Source organism: Cannabis sativa, chromosome 9, assembly GCF_029168945.1.
Source record: "Cannabis sativa cultivar Pink pepper isolate KNU-18-1 chromosome 9, ASM2916894v1, whole genome shotgun sequence".
Lineage (NCBI taxonomy): Eukaryota > Viridiplantae > Streptophyta > Magnoliopsida > Rosales > Cannabaceae > Cannabis > Cannabis sativa.
The window spans coordinates 55,819,045-55,835,431 of NC_083609.1; the positions used below are offsets into that span (position 1 = coordinate 55,819,045).

The following is a 16,387-nucleotide window of genomic DNA, read 5'->3' on the forward strand; positions in this document are numbered from 1 at the left end:
CTAACCGAAATGCCTAAAGGGATAAAACAACCTATATGTACACTAACCACTTAACATAATATACTGGGAAACAATAATATACTGGGAAACAGAATATACTAAGTAATATATTAAGTAGCTAGTAACCATCAGTAACCAGTAACTTAATACTAAAGTACTAAAATTATTATTTTAAAAATAATTAAAATATTGATGTAGGGCTCTAAAATTTAATTTTATTTGGGCCCTATATATCTTAGGACCGGCCATATTAGATAAAGGTTAATGAATATTAAGAAAGCTTGATAACTTTGTGTTTTAAATGCAAGAATTTTTATTTAAAAGGCTCAATGAATTTGATAATGCTAGATGTTATATCTTTAATTTTTTATTTTAGTTTATTTTATAGTTTTGTTTTGCGATTTACGTGATATTATATCTTGATTAATTTGGGAAAATAAATTTCTTTGGGGTTTTGGTTTGGTAGTTTTCGGAAGACACCAAGTAGTATATAACAATAAATAATTAAAAGAAAAACTACGAACACTCTTGTTTAGAACAATGAGTATTCAAAGAGACTATCCAGACAATAAAACATATGGAAAAGTAAAATGAACACAAGAGAATATAGTGGTTCAGTCAAATCACGCTTTACTTAGTCCACTGTTGCAAATAATTTCTGCTTAGTTTATTCAGGTTGGATCACTCATTTATAATAAGGTAAGTGTCCTTTTAGTTACCCATAACTGACTGGTCGCCCGTTTTACAATTAATAAACTTATTATAATTAAAAAATTAATTACTACTATTGCTATTAGTATTTATTATTATTTGTTGTTTTATAATTAATAACAATATATTGAATTAGAATAAACGTAAAAGAATAAATGAATAACAGTTTATTTCGTTTTAATAAGTGCAACAACGTATGCGACTTATAAGGTTGCGAGTTGTCTGTTCATATTCCTGCACAAGCTCGCAAGGGTTGAGATCGGAGTCATGAGTGGCTTTGGTTTCCCGAATTTGAGACTAGAGAGTGAGAGAAGAATGTCTCCTAAGATAAAAGAAAGAATTGAAGAATATCATATTTATATAGTTGCATTATTAGGAAAGAAAAATCGATAAATCCGTCAAATAAATCTCTCAAAAACAATGTTAGCGATCTCATTTGACATATTTTCATGATTTGCAACATATTTTGTATTTTATTATTTTAATCGATTGGACTCAGCATGGTTATTTCCTTCTAAATTAAATCATCTTATTTCCTCTTATTATATAAAGTCACAAGAGAGCAAGAGCAACTGAGAGAATGATGAAAACAGTCAATAATAATAATAATAATAATAATAATAATACTAATAATAATAATAATAAATTCAATCAAAATGATGTATACCTACCAAACCATCTTCACCTCCACTTGAAAAACTGTAAAATCATGAATAAGGTCAAATAACTCAATCTTCAATCTGTACATCTTTAAAGTTTTTTTTTTTTTGGAAGAACCTTAGGGAGTTCATATAATAAGAAAATTGGGTATCACACCAGGGGACCCCTCCCTAAACAAAAGGCTGGTAACAAGACCATCAATCCTAGCCTTTTTAGCAATACTATCAGCTATAGAATTGTCTAAACGGGAAATATAGAAAAAATTACAAGAACTAAAATCAGAACATAAATTTAAAATGTTAAGCGCCAAAGGCCTAACTTTCCACACCGGGGGACATCGCCTCGCCTGAAAAGACCTTGCAAGGACTTGAGCATCGGTGAAGACTGTAATCGAATCATGCCCCATATCCTTCCCCAACTGTAAAGCCCACCAGATCGCAAACATCTCTGCCTCCAAAGGAGAGGCTGCCTTGCATCTTTTTGCCATCCATTTCCAAGACCCCGTATATGGATCGACTAACACCACTGCCAACCCCGCAGCTTCCTCTTTCCAAGATGCATCGACCATACACATGAATGTTGAATTGCTTTCAGAGATATTATCAAGTTGAGTTGGCCTATTGTCCCTTATCTGACCTTGCTGAATCACATTACACCCCACACTGATTTCCTTATATCTCGAATGCAGAGTCCTCAGGACATTGTCAATTTTCACTCGATTACCTTTAAACATAAGATCATTCCTTGTTCTCCACACACAGTCCGCAAGGCAACCAAAGAAATTGATAAAAGGATACCTGAGATCCGGCGGAATGTTGGACAGAATTTCCATCATTCTTCGCGAAGGAGCATCAGATGTCCCATGGTCAATAGTCACTGAGAAAGGCCCTCCAAACCAGAGTGCTCTTGTAAAAGAACTGTAACGCCCCGATATTTTGCCTTATTTTACAAAAATACTATTTTCATGCATAATTTGAAAAGATAAAAAAAAAAAATAATTTAAATACAACAGTGGATTTTAAAAAAAATCAAAATGCAACAGAGAAGGATCCTTCATTTGTAAAACAAGATACAGTAAGTAAATAATTTTAAATAATGCATTTCCACTGTGTTAGATTTATCAACTGCTTAAAATAAAACTAAGGCACCACTGGCGTTCTAGATCGTTTGTCCGCCCGTAGCCGCTCACAGTATACGTACCAGAACTGACCCTGCTCACTATACATACTTCCCTGTCTAATACCTGTAGGGGGAAAGTAAGGGGGGTGAGCTAAAAGCTCAGTAAGGAAATGCTTATCAAACAATACCATATAATATCACACATACCATTAATGTATTTATTAAGTTTTAGCAATATCATACATGCTCTTTTATAACTATAACCAAATAACTGTACATATAGAAACCTTTATCATACAAGTCTATACTATTTGTTCACACCGTACACATATACAGAGATCATAACTCCAATATCATACTCATAACATAATCATATCAATACTATAGATAATAATAACATTATCACAACATTGGCATATCATAGCCATTACTTACATAACCCGGGCCTAGCCTGACCCTACAATATCCTGGGCCTAATCTGCCCATATAATAACCTGGGCCTATGCAGCCCTACCATTGTTATAGGATAGGGTATCTCTATATTCAACAGTAACATCACTGTATCATACCCACCATAACAATCTCATACACGACTCAAGAAATGTAGGGTAGGGTATCTCTACATTCAACGGCCTTATCCCGTATCATACCCCACCATGGTCCCTCACTTTACCTGAGACGTTAGCATACAACATATAACATACAACATAAACCATACACCATACAACATACAACATGCAAGATACAAATACATCATACAACATGCAAGATACAAATACATCATACAACATACAACCTAAAACATACAAATACAACATACAACATATACAAGTCATACAATCATAATTTATGTATCAATTCACAACCTCATATTGTGTCCATACCACACATTCTCAGTACCATATACATATTCATAATAACAAATCATAAATCATATTTCAATACATAAAGATTAAATTTATGCAGATAAACACATACAAAACTATCTAATTTCCTTACCTCAAATCCCGCTGCTTAAACTTGTTATCTCGTCACTACTACCTATAATAACACATGGGTCAAGGCCCTAACATTAAAATTCACACTCTTACAGTACAGCAGAAAGAATACTATTTTTGACCAATAACTACACGAATTCAGTAAAAGTTTCCTTCATAAAAATTATAGGAAATTTAATTATCTTTCCAACGATATATAGATCATTAAAAATGGATTAAAACTGAGGGAGTTATGATAGTTTTACTGAAACTATTTCTGAGAAGGAATATGGAGTAACGAATCACAGGAGACATCGAAAATACAAAGTTTTGATACTGAAATATTCCAAATCAGAGAATACTCTCTTCATAAAAGTTTTAGAAAATCAAATTCCCTTTCTAATGACACTAAAATCTTTAAAATCGGAGTTATAACGTAAGAGATATAGATATTATACCGAAACAGTTTTCTAGAAATCCTGAAACAAATGGATTTCGAACTACAGCAATAAAACAATAATTTTGACTTAGAATAATCAATAATTAGTGAATAGTTTCTTCATAAAACATTTGGAAAATTAAATTATCTCTTCAACAGTACCAAGATCGCTAGAATCGGATCATTATTCAGAGAGATATTCGGATTTTACTGAAACAACTTATATAGAAAATATGAAAAACGATTTACAACAAACAGCGTAAAAATACTAATTTTTGACATAGATAAATTTCGATTCTGTAAAATCTTTCTTCATAAGAATTATAGGAAATTTAATAAGCTTTCTATAGACACTAAGATTGCGAGAATCAGATGAGTATTTAAAGAGATATGACAGTTTTACTGAGACATGTTTCATTCTGAAAAATAAGAAAAGGAGACCTACGAAAATTCTCCTATTGTGATCAATAAATAAGTTAATGTAGAGTTTCTTACCTCAAATACATCAAGCTACTTGGATCGATAGACATAAGATGATGGTGATCAAAGATGAGAGTGAAGAGTGGTATAGATTTGGCTAAGGATGTAATGGAAAGATGACTTGAAAATTTTTAGGGTTAGTCTTGCTCAAATAGGTGGGAAGAATAGAACGATATAATTTTAGGGTTAATGAAACCTATACTATTCTGAATCTTATTAGCTTTAGTTTTATGAATAATAATAATATTAACATAATAACAATAATAATATGATAAATTATTAAATAAACAAATATCTAACTTTTAAATTTAAATTGTTAGCTCTCAATCTCGTAACTTTAGGGCTTAGTTTTGACCTAGAAAAATTACGAATTCTGATATAGTTATTTCTACAAAATTTATAGATCTTTAAATTATCTTTCCAACGCCACTGAAATCACCTCAATCCGAGCTCTAGAACTCCAGATATGATCATTTTAGTAAAACAGTTTTTAATTCTGCGAATTTATCCAAACCTACGAATTTTTAACATTAATTAATTAAACTCACTAAATATATTATAAAACCCTAATGGACCTTCATATTGGGCTTTAATTAAACGATTACTTACTCTGTAAAAATACCATAATATTTTACTTTCGTAGTTAATACAACTTTAACTCTCTCTAGAAAATTGGTACAACTATTCTAAGCAATAATATCAACTCACTAACAACACAAAGAAACAAGATAATTATCCTCGCTCAATTAATATCCAAAAAAAAAAAAATTAAATACTATTTTAATCTGGATATTACATTCTACCCTCCTTAAAAGAAATTTCGTCCTCGAAATTTAACTTACCAACACTCGGGGTGTTGAGTCGTCATGTCTTTCACCACTTACTGCATTACCTCATTATCTACCATATATATATGGACCCAATAAACATGCATTTAACCTATGTCTTATCTGGTCAATCCATAACACATAAAATATACACAACTTAATTAAGTATTATTATTTCTCTATACATTACTTTAAATACCAAAATATACTCCATCATAATAACTTACATATACATGCTTTGAATACATAAGTTTTGCAATCACATGCTCGTAATATATGAAAAGTTTTTCTTTCTCTTATGACCATCCTTACATGCCATTAAGAGTAAAATTATTTATTCTTCTATGAGCATCCTTGCATGCCATTAAGAGTGAAATTATTTATTCTTCTATGAGCATCCTTACATGCCATTTAGAGTCACAGTATTTATTCTCTAAATGAACATCCTTACATGTCACTTGAGAACACATTAAACAATACAAAATAACAAACACAAAGAGTAGGGTAAAAGATCTTATGCAAACTTCTCTTTAATTATTCCCATTCTCTCGTTGAATGTTATTACAGACTAAAATCTTACTCTCTCTCTGTCTTTTTTTTTTCCACTGTAAAGCTACGGTGTCATTCTTGCAGTTTCATAGTTGTTACTCATCGATAGATACTTTTTCCATGGCACTTGGAAATAAACATGGAATCTCTTTAAAAGGTCTTCTATGTATAAATATTTAACTATCTATCCGACCACCTTTTTGTCTAACGTTCACTTCTTAATTTCTTTTATCCATGCATTCGTTGCACTTGTCATGACTTCCCATTTTCCAAGATAATCGTCTTTGGATCCTTTTGTTGTCTGATTTTTGTATCACTCTATTGTATTTTCTTTGCTAATCTCTCTTATGGTGCTTGGTCCTCCATTACCCCCTTCAATCAAGTTGACTTGATTATGAGATTAGCTAGTTTTCTATACTAACTTTTATCTACTTTGGTATTACATCGATATAGTGATGAAGTTTAAATCTGTAATGCCGATAGATTCTAATAGTTATGTTCAATGATTGCTTCTTCTAATATACCAGCCATCTGAGGTATCACATAACTTCATACTTATCATAGCATTGATTATTCCAGCCATATTCATATCCTATATATATTGTAGCCTTCTTTAATTCACCAAAAAAAAAATATCTCAACTTCTTAATTGTACCTCTAAATCTTCCAAATCTCTTAAACATACATTCCAATACTGATTATTTACTTAAGACTATAACATATATGTATTAAAACATAGAAAGCACACTAATAACCCCTTTAAAATAAGTTCAATCCTACCATAGCTTATCGTAACCCAACTATTTATTATTTGTTGACTTTTAACAATAAGTCAACTATACCAATCTCATAATGTATTGATCATCCAAGTTATCAGGGTAAGGATACTATATATATAATTTGCAAATTATGCCGAACAGACCTTACTCTGTCCATCACTATTATACCTCCTATACCCCTACTTGTATTTGATTTATTACTGGAGACTCACTATTTATAATTCCTTAGTCAGGAATTTTTTATTCTTACTTCCCATACTACCTTTAAGCACAAGTCAATAATTTGTTCAAGCGTCTCATTTTACATCCAAACGCCACCAAATTATCAATACCTATCTTGTTTTTTTTCTTCTTCTAACTTTGCACTTTCAATTGGACAAGACTTAGTAGTGTGCAATAAGTTAGTTATTGTCAGCTTGAGAGAGTCCTTCCAAAGATCTCTATTACTGGCTTTTTAGATTGAGAAAAATATCTAATATTTTTCCCTTTTTTTTGCTCTTAACAATTTTAGCTTTTGACAAATCCATAGTCATTTTCTTCTCGGGCACTATAGGGCCTAGAAACACCATCTCTTTTCAGCAGGGCTGGACTTTGTGAGTTTTCCTCTTAGTTTCTCATTAGATGACACTCCAACATACTTATACTATTGCCCATAATATAAGTCGTAATTGGATTGTAGTATCCATTGCTTACGTTGTGCCTTGAATTCCTTTATGTTGCATGAGTGTATTTTCTAATCCCAACACTTATCAAAAACTTGTATAGTCCTTGACATGCCATGACATTCTTCAATATATGTTACTTTGGTCCTAATTGTGTCTCACTTTTCTCCTGTCTCTAAGTGAGGCTTTCCTAACATTTTCTCATTGAGCTATACTCCACACCATTGTTGTTGCATCAGTGAGTATTTGGAATCTAGGGATGTCACCCTTGAATGCTAATTCCTCCTCTTTCTCAAGTTTTGAATTTGCGATCTACTCTCTATAGTTGTTTGTTGTACACCCGCCACAAAGCTGCATCCACAATCTCTTAGTTGTGTAGTTGTGATCAATTCCGAGTAGTCACCCTCTTAGTTGTCTCTCATTCATGTTGTACCCAAATTGTTAGCCGTGCCTGGACCTTTTTTTGTCTTTCTCCTTTGAAAATGTCTCTGTCGAAGCCATACACATTTTTCTCTATTATCTCCTCCACCAAGTAGATGACCTTGAGTTTAAAGTTTACAACTTTCCTTCGGTAATCTAATATTTGTTGATGCTCTGCTTATCTCTTAGTGTTTAAGATACCTTCATAAGTTATTACCTCTAGTAATTTTAACATGTCTCTTTCTAACTTCTCATTTTGGATTCTATTCAGCACACTACACTCCTTTCTATATGATGGCATCGTCCTCTCCTGACTCATTTCTATAACATACTTATCTCCAATGTCTTTGCATACAGTACTCATACTTCTTACCATCTAACTTAAGAGTGTGTAACTTATAGAATATCCAACAAGATAGTACCTTCTCCTTAAAGATCTATTATTTCATCCTTCTTAATAAGTAGGTTTCGTAAATTATACTGTCCCAGTCTGGTATAACGTCTACTATTCTAAGTCATCCCTACTTCCTATATGTTGGGCTTCCATTCATGGCTAGGTGTAGAGACCGCTTCTTCAACCATTCATAGATAGGTGAAAATATATGCGTCGGTACTTAGTTGGCTATTGGTACATTTCATTATGTGCTTCAAGTTCCACTACTAGTGTTGGTGATATTTTGCTGAGCCTGTGAAAACTCTTCAACAAATTGCCTTAGTCATGCTCGTAGTCCTTCCAATACCTCTATTAGATCGTTAGCCTTAACTATTATTGGGTTTTCTAGAACATCAACCATCTGTGGGTCAGCGGAACACACATCCTTAGCCCCCACCTCTATTGGTCGTTCTTTTCACATTGATTCTAACTGATCTTCTAGTTTCATGTGTGAGCTCTTACAAGAAAGGTTAATTTAATAGAAACAAAAGAGTTCAATTATAGGGAGAGAAGATTCCATGAATATATCTAAACTTAATGTTGTCAAGCTTAACTAGTAATATTCTATTTATCAAACAAAATCTTATGAATTCCTAATATAATTTATTCTAAATTTTCAAGAAAGGAACACTGTCCTTCCTAGTTTCAATTCAAGACAATAAAGAAAAATAAAACCTATTCATATTCTTCATAAAAAGTGTAATCAATCATAACAGGTAATATACTCTTAATTTCTCTAAGCACCCACTACAGATGAGGCACTAATTCTAGGAAACATATTTTAACAAAAATCTATGTATCACATATAAAACTATTAATGGCAATACCAAGAAAATTAAAACTAACACTTACATAATAGTGAGAGGGATCTTTTTCAGTCTTCTGTATGTATACCGTGAGTATCCTTCGGGCTAACGGACGATCGGCTCTGATACCAACTGTAACGCCCCGATATTTTGCCTTATTTTACAAAAATACTATTTTCATGCATAATTTGAAAAGATAAAAAAAAAATAATTTAAATACAACAGTGGATTTTAAAAAAAATCAAAATGCAACAGAGAAGGATCCTTCATTTGTAAAACAAGATACAGTAAGTAAATAATTTTAAATAATGCATTTCCACTGTGTTAGATTTATCAACTGCTTAAAATAAAACTAAGGCACCACTGGCGTTCTAGATCGTTTGTCCGCCCGTAGCCGCTCACAGTATACGTACCAGAACTGACCCTGCTCACTATACATACTTCCCTGTCTAATACCTGTAGGGGGAAAGTAAGGGGGTGAGCTAAAAGCTCAGTAAGGAAATGCTTATCAAACAATACCATATAATATCACACATACCATTAATGTATTTATTAAGTTTTAGCAATATCATACATGCTCTTTTATAACTATAACCAAATAACTGTACATATAGAAACCTTTATCATACAAGTCTATACTATTTGTTCACACCGTACACATATACAGAGATCATAACTCCAATATCATACTCATAACATAATCATATCAATACTATAGATAATAATAACATTATCACAACATTGGCATATCATAGCCATTACTTACATAACCCGGGCCTAGCCTGACCCTACAATATCCTGGGCCTAATCTGCCCATATAATAACATGGGCCTATGCAGCCCTACCATTGTTATAGGATAGGGTATCTCTATATTCAACAGTAACATCACTGTATCATACCCACCATAACAATCTCATACACGACTCAGTAAAATGTAGGGTAGGGTATCTCTACATTCAACGGCCTTATCCCGTATCATACCCCACCATGGTCCCTCACTTTACCTGAGACGTTAGCATACAACATATAACATACAACATAAACCATACACCATACAACATACAACATGCAAGATACAAATACATCATACAACATGCAAGATACAAATACATCATACAACATGCAAGATACAAATACATCATACAACATACAACCTAAAACATACAAATACAACATACAACATATACAAGTCATACAATCATAATTTATGTATCAATTCACAACCTCATATTGTGTCCATACCACACATTCTCAGTACCATATACATATTCATAATAACAAATCATAAATCATATTTCAATACATAAAGATTAAATTTATGCAGATAAACACATACAAAACTATCTAATTTCCTTACCTCAAATCCCGCTGCTTAAACTTGTTATCTCGTCACTACTACCTATAATAACACATGGGTCAAGGCCCTAACATTAAAATTCACACTCTTACAGTACAGCAGAAAGAATACTATTTTTGACCAATAACTACACGAATTCAGTAAAAGTTTCCTTCATAAAAATTATAGGAAATTTAATTATCTTTCCAACGATATATAGATCATTAAAAATGGATTAAAACTGAGGGAGTTATGATAGTTTTACTGAAACTATTTCTGAGAAGGAATATGGAGTAACGAATCACAGGAGACATCGAAAATACAAAGTTTTGATACTGAAATATTCCAAATCAGAGAATACTCTCTTCATAAAAGTTTTAGAAAATCAAATTCCCTTTCTAATGACACTAAAATCTTTAAAATCGGAGTTATAACGTAAGAGATATAGATATTATACCGAAACAGTTTTCTAGAAATCCTGAAACAAATGGATTTCGAACTACAGCAATAAAACAATAATTTTGACTTAGAATAATCAATAATTAGTGAATAGTTTCTTCATAAAACATTTGGAAAATTAAATTATCTCTTCAACAGTACCAAGATCGCTAGAATCGGATCATTATTCAGAGAGATATTCGGATTTTACTGAAACAACTTATATAGAAAATATGAAAAACGATTTACAACAAACAGCGTAAAAATACTAATTTTTGACATAGATAAATTTCGATTCTGTAAAATCTTTCTTCATAAGAATTATAGGAAATTTAATAAGCTTTCTATAGACACTAAGATTGCGAGAATCAGATGAGTATTTAAAGAGATATGACAGTTTTACTGAGACATGTTTCATTCTGAAAAATAAGAAAAGGAGACCTACGAAAATTCTCCTATTGTGATCAATAAATAAGTTAATGTAGAGTTTCTTACCTCAAATACATCAAGCTACTTGGATCGATAGACATAAGATGATGGTGATCAAAGATGAGAGTGAAGAGTGGTATAGATTTGGCTAAGGATGTAATGGAAAGATGACTTGAAAATTTTTAGGGTTAGTCTTGCTCAAATAGGTGGGAAGAATAGAACGATATAATTTTAGGGTTAATGAAACCTATACTATTCTGAATCTTATTAGCTTTAGTTTTATGAATAATAATAATATTAACATAATAACAATAATAATATGATAAATTATTAAATAAACAAATATCTAACTTTTAAATTTAAATTGTTAGCTCTCAATCTCGTAACTTTAGGGCTTAGTTTTGACCTAGAAAAATTACGAATTCTGATATAGTTATTTCTACAAAATTTATAGATCTTTAAATTATCTTTCCAACGCCACTGAAATCACCTCAATCCGAGCTCTAGAACTCCAGATATGATCATTTTAGTAAAACGGTTTTTAATCCTGCGAATTTATCCAAACCTACGAATTTTTAACATTAATTAATTAAACTCACTAAATATATTATAAAACCCTAATGGACCTTCATATTGGGCTTTAATTAAACGATTACTTACTCTGTAAAAATACCATAATATTTTACTTTCGTAGTTAATACAACTTTAACTCTCTCTAGAAAATTGGTACAACTACTCTAAGCAATAATATCAACTCACTAACAACACAAAGAAACAAGATAATTATCCTCGCTCAATTAATATCCAAAAAAAAAAAAAAATTAAATACTATTTTAATCTGGATATTACAAGAACACTCCCAGAAAAGATGGGAACTGGTTTCCAATGCAGAGTCACACAGAAGACAGGTTTTCTCCCTCACAAAATGCAACTTATCCTTGGTTGGGAGGCAACCAACTAAGACTCGCCAAATCAATACCGAAAGTCGAAAATGGACCTTATCGTTCCAAACTAATTTCCATAGTTTGCTATCAATGTCAGCATTATGGTCATTTGCAACATTACGGCTATTTGAATTGGAACAGACATTAAGAGCCCTTTTGACAGAGAATTCCCCATCCTCAGCATATTTCCAAAACAGCACATCTTTAAAGTTAAGAACGCATTTTTCTTATCTCTAAAACTTGCATGACTGCCACAAATTATCTCTATTAGAAAATGAAAAGTCTAGCAGTGTTGAATTCTTAATGTATGTTAAAATGCTTTTTATACTGAATGTAAAATGCATGAAACTAACCAGAAAACACTCAAATTTACAAGCTTCGTCGGACCCTGAAAACTCATTTCAGGCGATTAGTGCTTGGGTTCCCTTGAACCAGGGTAATAACTTTCATTATGAATCAAAAGATACACTTTCCAGTTTCAATTACAATTACACCAAAAGTAATCTGAAACTAATTCATACAGAAATTACCCAAATGATTTGAACACACTCAAATCAGTAAATCATCCAAGAGCCTTGGACTTCAGTAGGCAAGATTCCCTTGCTTCTCTTCAGCTGAACTCTTCTTCAGCATGGAGATCTGAACTCTCTTCAGGAACGCACGACTTCTGAAGCACCTTCAATTTGAAGATCACTTCGTCAGATCTGCAAGAAACACTTCAACAAAAACAAGAACAGAGTTTTGCCCTAGCAGAGCAAGAACTAATTAATCAAATCAGAAGAGTTAGTTAAAAAACCGGTAATCCCTGATTTCTATAATACCAACTCTAAACTAACAAACTTTAACAGCTCAGCCAACAAGGAAAGACAGCTGTCATATTTTTAGCTCCCTTAGCTGACCTGTCAAAGACAAGATAAGATCAAAAAACTAGATGACACTATCAACCAGACAGATGACATAGGCAGCATAATTTGCCACACGAACCATAGGAACTTACAGAAAAGAAAAGGTTCTCATTAATGATTTTAAGTATACTCTATATAAATAATAAGGGGATACTACAAGTGAGATGAGTCCAAACTAATACCAAAGACGACATAACCTAGGAATAATCAGAGTTGTATATAGTTATTTACTATAGATGAACAAGGGAATCAGAGTGCAATTAGATTTTGAACCAAGTAAACATTTCAAATTCAATAGATTGCATTATTGGCTAGAAATATACCTTTTACCACCAGGGTTGAAAGCCAGGGCATTAATTGGTCCAAAATACCCTTTTACTCATCCAATCTCTTCTTGAAGAATCTAAACAAATGAACAATAGGAATATTTGATTCAAATTAAACAATCCAAACCTAGTTCGTTTGTGTTTCTTAATTAGAGCAGGACTTGGATGAGTGGGTTTCAGGCAGCCTGGGATGAAGCTTTGTGGGTTTCGCAAAATCCACCTGTAATGAGGCCACTTGTACCGAGGTCATAAAATAAAATAAAATAATGTATCCTATATAATCAAGTATACATCATAAATATATAATAAAATATTTTATCATAGTTTTTATTTAATAAATAATTTAAATAGTAAAATAAAAATACTTAAATAATATAAAATTGTTTTTATCTTAAACACTAATTTATTTCCTTTTATTTTTAAGTTGTTTTGTCTTCTCCAAACCCACATAACCCAAAATCTTCATTTCAGACTGCCAGAAAACTCAAAATTGTTAGAATTTGAGAATAAGATGAATGAGATTTCATCTCAAAACCAATTGACAATGGGAGGAGTAGCTCATTCATCTTATATATCACAATTTATTTCCACTTATTAGCAATGTGAGACTAACTCTTAATACACCCTCCTCACGTTTGGGCCTTTGAGAGACCATAGGACCGAACGTGACATTTGAAAGAATCCCACGAGGCCAAATATCGAGAAATTTGTGAGTGTACACGTCGGGAAATTTGTGGATTTTGAAACAAGTTAAAGACCCCAACACTGGAAATTGGCACACATTGACCGAAAGGTCCCAAATGGAGGTTAAAGGGGAGACAGCAGAAGTATTTGTTTGGACCGACAGCACTTTGGCTCACAACGGATCACAAGTGGCTTTTTGGACCGGTGGCACTTTGGGCTCACAACGGATCACAAGTGGTTCTGATACCATGTTAGAATTTGAGAATAAGATGAATGGGGTTCCATCTCAAAACTAATTGGCAATGGGAGGAGTAGCCCATTCATCTTATATATCACAATTTATTTCCACACATTAGCAATGTCGCACTAACTCTTAATAAAAATGACATAAAAAAACATAATTTTAAACTTAATAATCTAACATACATAATAAATATTAATTTAGTCTAATTTAATTCTCATGATCCCAACGCTAAATAATAAAACTTATTCAATACTTGAAAATTTTATTAGTGTTTAGGAGCAACAAAATTAATATTTTAGATCATTAATTTTTTTTTTCATGTTATACTGGAGTGGTTTTTTTTTTATTTCAAAATAGAATAGTCATTGTACCGAAATGATGACAAGGGCATTCCATTGGAATAGATATCCAATACTTTAAGGGCCCGTTTGGTACGCAAGATTGGACTGGATTGCACTGAAAAGGATTGGACTGGACGGGACAAGATTGGATTATGCTGAAAGTAATCCTGTATTTGGTTTAAAAATAGACTGGACTATTTTATTTATTTCCTTTTAGAAAAAGAAAAACTTAAATTAAAATAACAATAAATTAAAATTAAAATATATAATAATAAATAAAAAAAAAACAAATAATTCACAGCAAAAAAATATAAAAATAAAAAATAACAATAATTAAGTTATAAAATAAAATAAAATAATGTATCCTATATGATCAAGTATATATCATAAATATATTATAAAATATTTTATCATATTTTTATTTAATAAATAATTAAAATAGTAAATAAAAATACTTAAATAGTATAAAATTGTTTTATCTTAAACACTAATTTAATATAAATATTAATTTTTTAAAATATTTATATAAAATTTTAGTAATTTAAAAATAATATATAATTTTATTGTCATATTATTTTTCGTAGAATCAATTTAAGTAACTATTGTTTAATTAATGATATTTTAAATTTTAAAAACTTATGTATAATAATTCATAATTATACATTTCACTAATTTTAATAAATAAGTTTTTGATTAAAAAAAATGTATAAATAAATGTGTGATAATTTTTTCATTCAAATTCTTATTAATTTAAAATATATTAATAAAATTAAAATTAAAAAACGATAAAAAAAAAAAAACTCACCTGCATGGGATTGTTTATCTCACCTTGCTGGATGGGATAAATAATATGAGGTTAGCTGGATTAGTAACTTCTAATATGCCCAAACACTAGATTTGACAAATTAACCAATCCAGTCCTGCTTATCAAATGGACCCCAAAATGCAACCGAATGAAAATTTGTTTCTTTTCCAAGGGTATTTTTGCCAAGTAAAATAATCCAAAGGTAAGAGCCTATAAGTACAATAATTAATTCAATTTAAGAGGTAAAAAAGCTTTTTGTCCACCTTTTAAGGTTTTAATTACTGAATGTTAGTTTTGACTTTGTCGTTTAATCAATCTATTGAGTTGGTGTAAAATAGATATTCTAAACATAGTTGTAGAAAATTAACTACATCCTACACTATAGGGAGTTTGACTTGATGTGCTTTGAAAATGGAACTTAATTATTGTAATCAAATATTAAATATAGCTTATAGCTTAGAAATTCACGGGTTAAGATTAGGGGTGTTCATTGGATCACATCCAATGTTTTTAGGCCTATCCAGATCCGATCCAATCATATATTGGATGTTAGATTTTACCATCCGATCCGATCCAATTAATTTCATCATCCAATCGATCCAACATCCATTGGATGTTGGATTGGATCGGTTCTATCCATTGGATGTATTTCACATATATTTATTTATTTAATTTGGGTTTATCCAATATTTTAAACCCAATATTTTTTGGATCGGATTGGATCCATCCAATATTTTAGATCCAGTATGTATTGGATCAGACTGGATCCATCCAATCCAAGAAAAAAAGAGTAAAACTATAATGTTAATTTTCATATATACATATAAATTTGACGTATAACAATATAAAATCTAATTACCCATCCAAACTAAATGAAAATACTAATTAGTTCGATTGGATGTTGGATGTATTGGATTTTTAGACACCCCATCCACCATCCGATCCGATCCAATTGGATATTTAAAAATAACATCCAATCCGATCCGATCACAATTGGATATCCAATGTTTGGCGGTCGGTTGTAATTGGATCGGTCGGTTCTCATTGGATTGGATCGATTTATGCACACCCC

At 31.4% G+C, this 16,387-nt stretch overlaps 1 protein-coding gene and 2 long non-coding RNA genes across 3 annotated transcripts in view; all 3 read right to left on the reverse strand.

Moving 5' to 3' along the window:
- LOC133031036 (cell division control protein 2 homolog) overlaps positions 1-16,387 on the reverse strand; it is a 32,487-nt gene that overhangs the window by 4,770 nt on the left and 11,330 nt on the right. The window lies entirely within an intron of this gene.
- LOC133031034 (uncharacterized) lies at positions 2,367-5,331 on the reverse strand. The gene is made up of 2 exons (XR_009684558.1): positions 3,490-5,331; positions 2,367-2,614 (listed from the first exon to the last, which is right to left on the reverse strand). It is a non-coding gene; the product is annotated as an uncharacterized LOC133031034 (long non-coding RNA).
- On the reverse strand, positions 9,047-11,624 carry LOC133031035 (uncharacterized). The gene is made up of 2 exons (XR_009684559.1): positions 10,221-11,624; positions 9,047-9,318 (listed from the first exon to the last, which is right to left on the reverse strand). It is a non-coding gene; the product is annotated as an uncharacterized LOC133031035 (long non-coding RNA).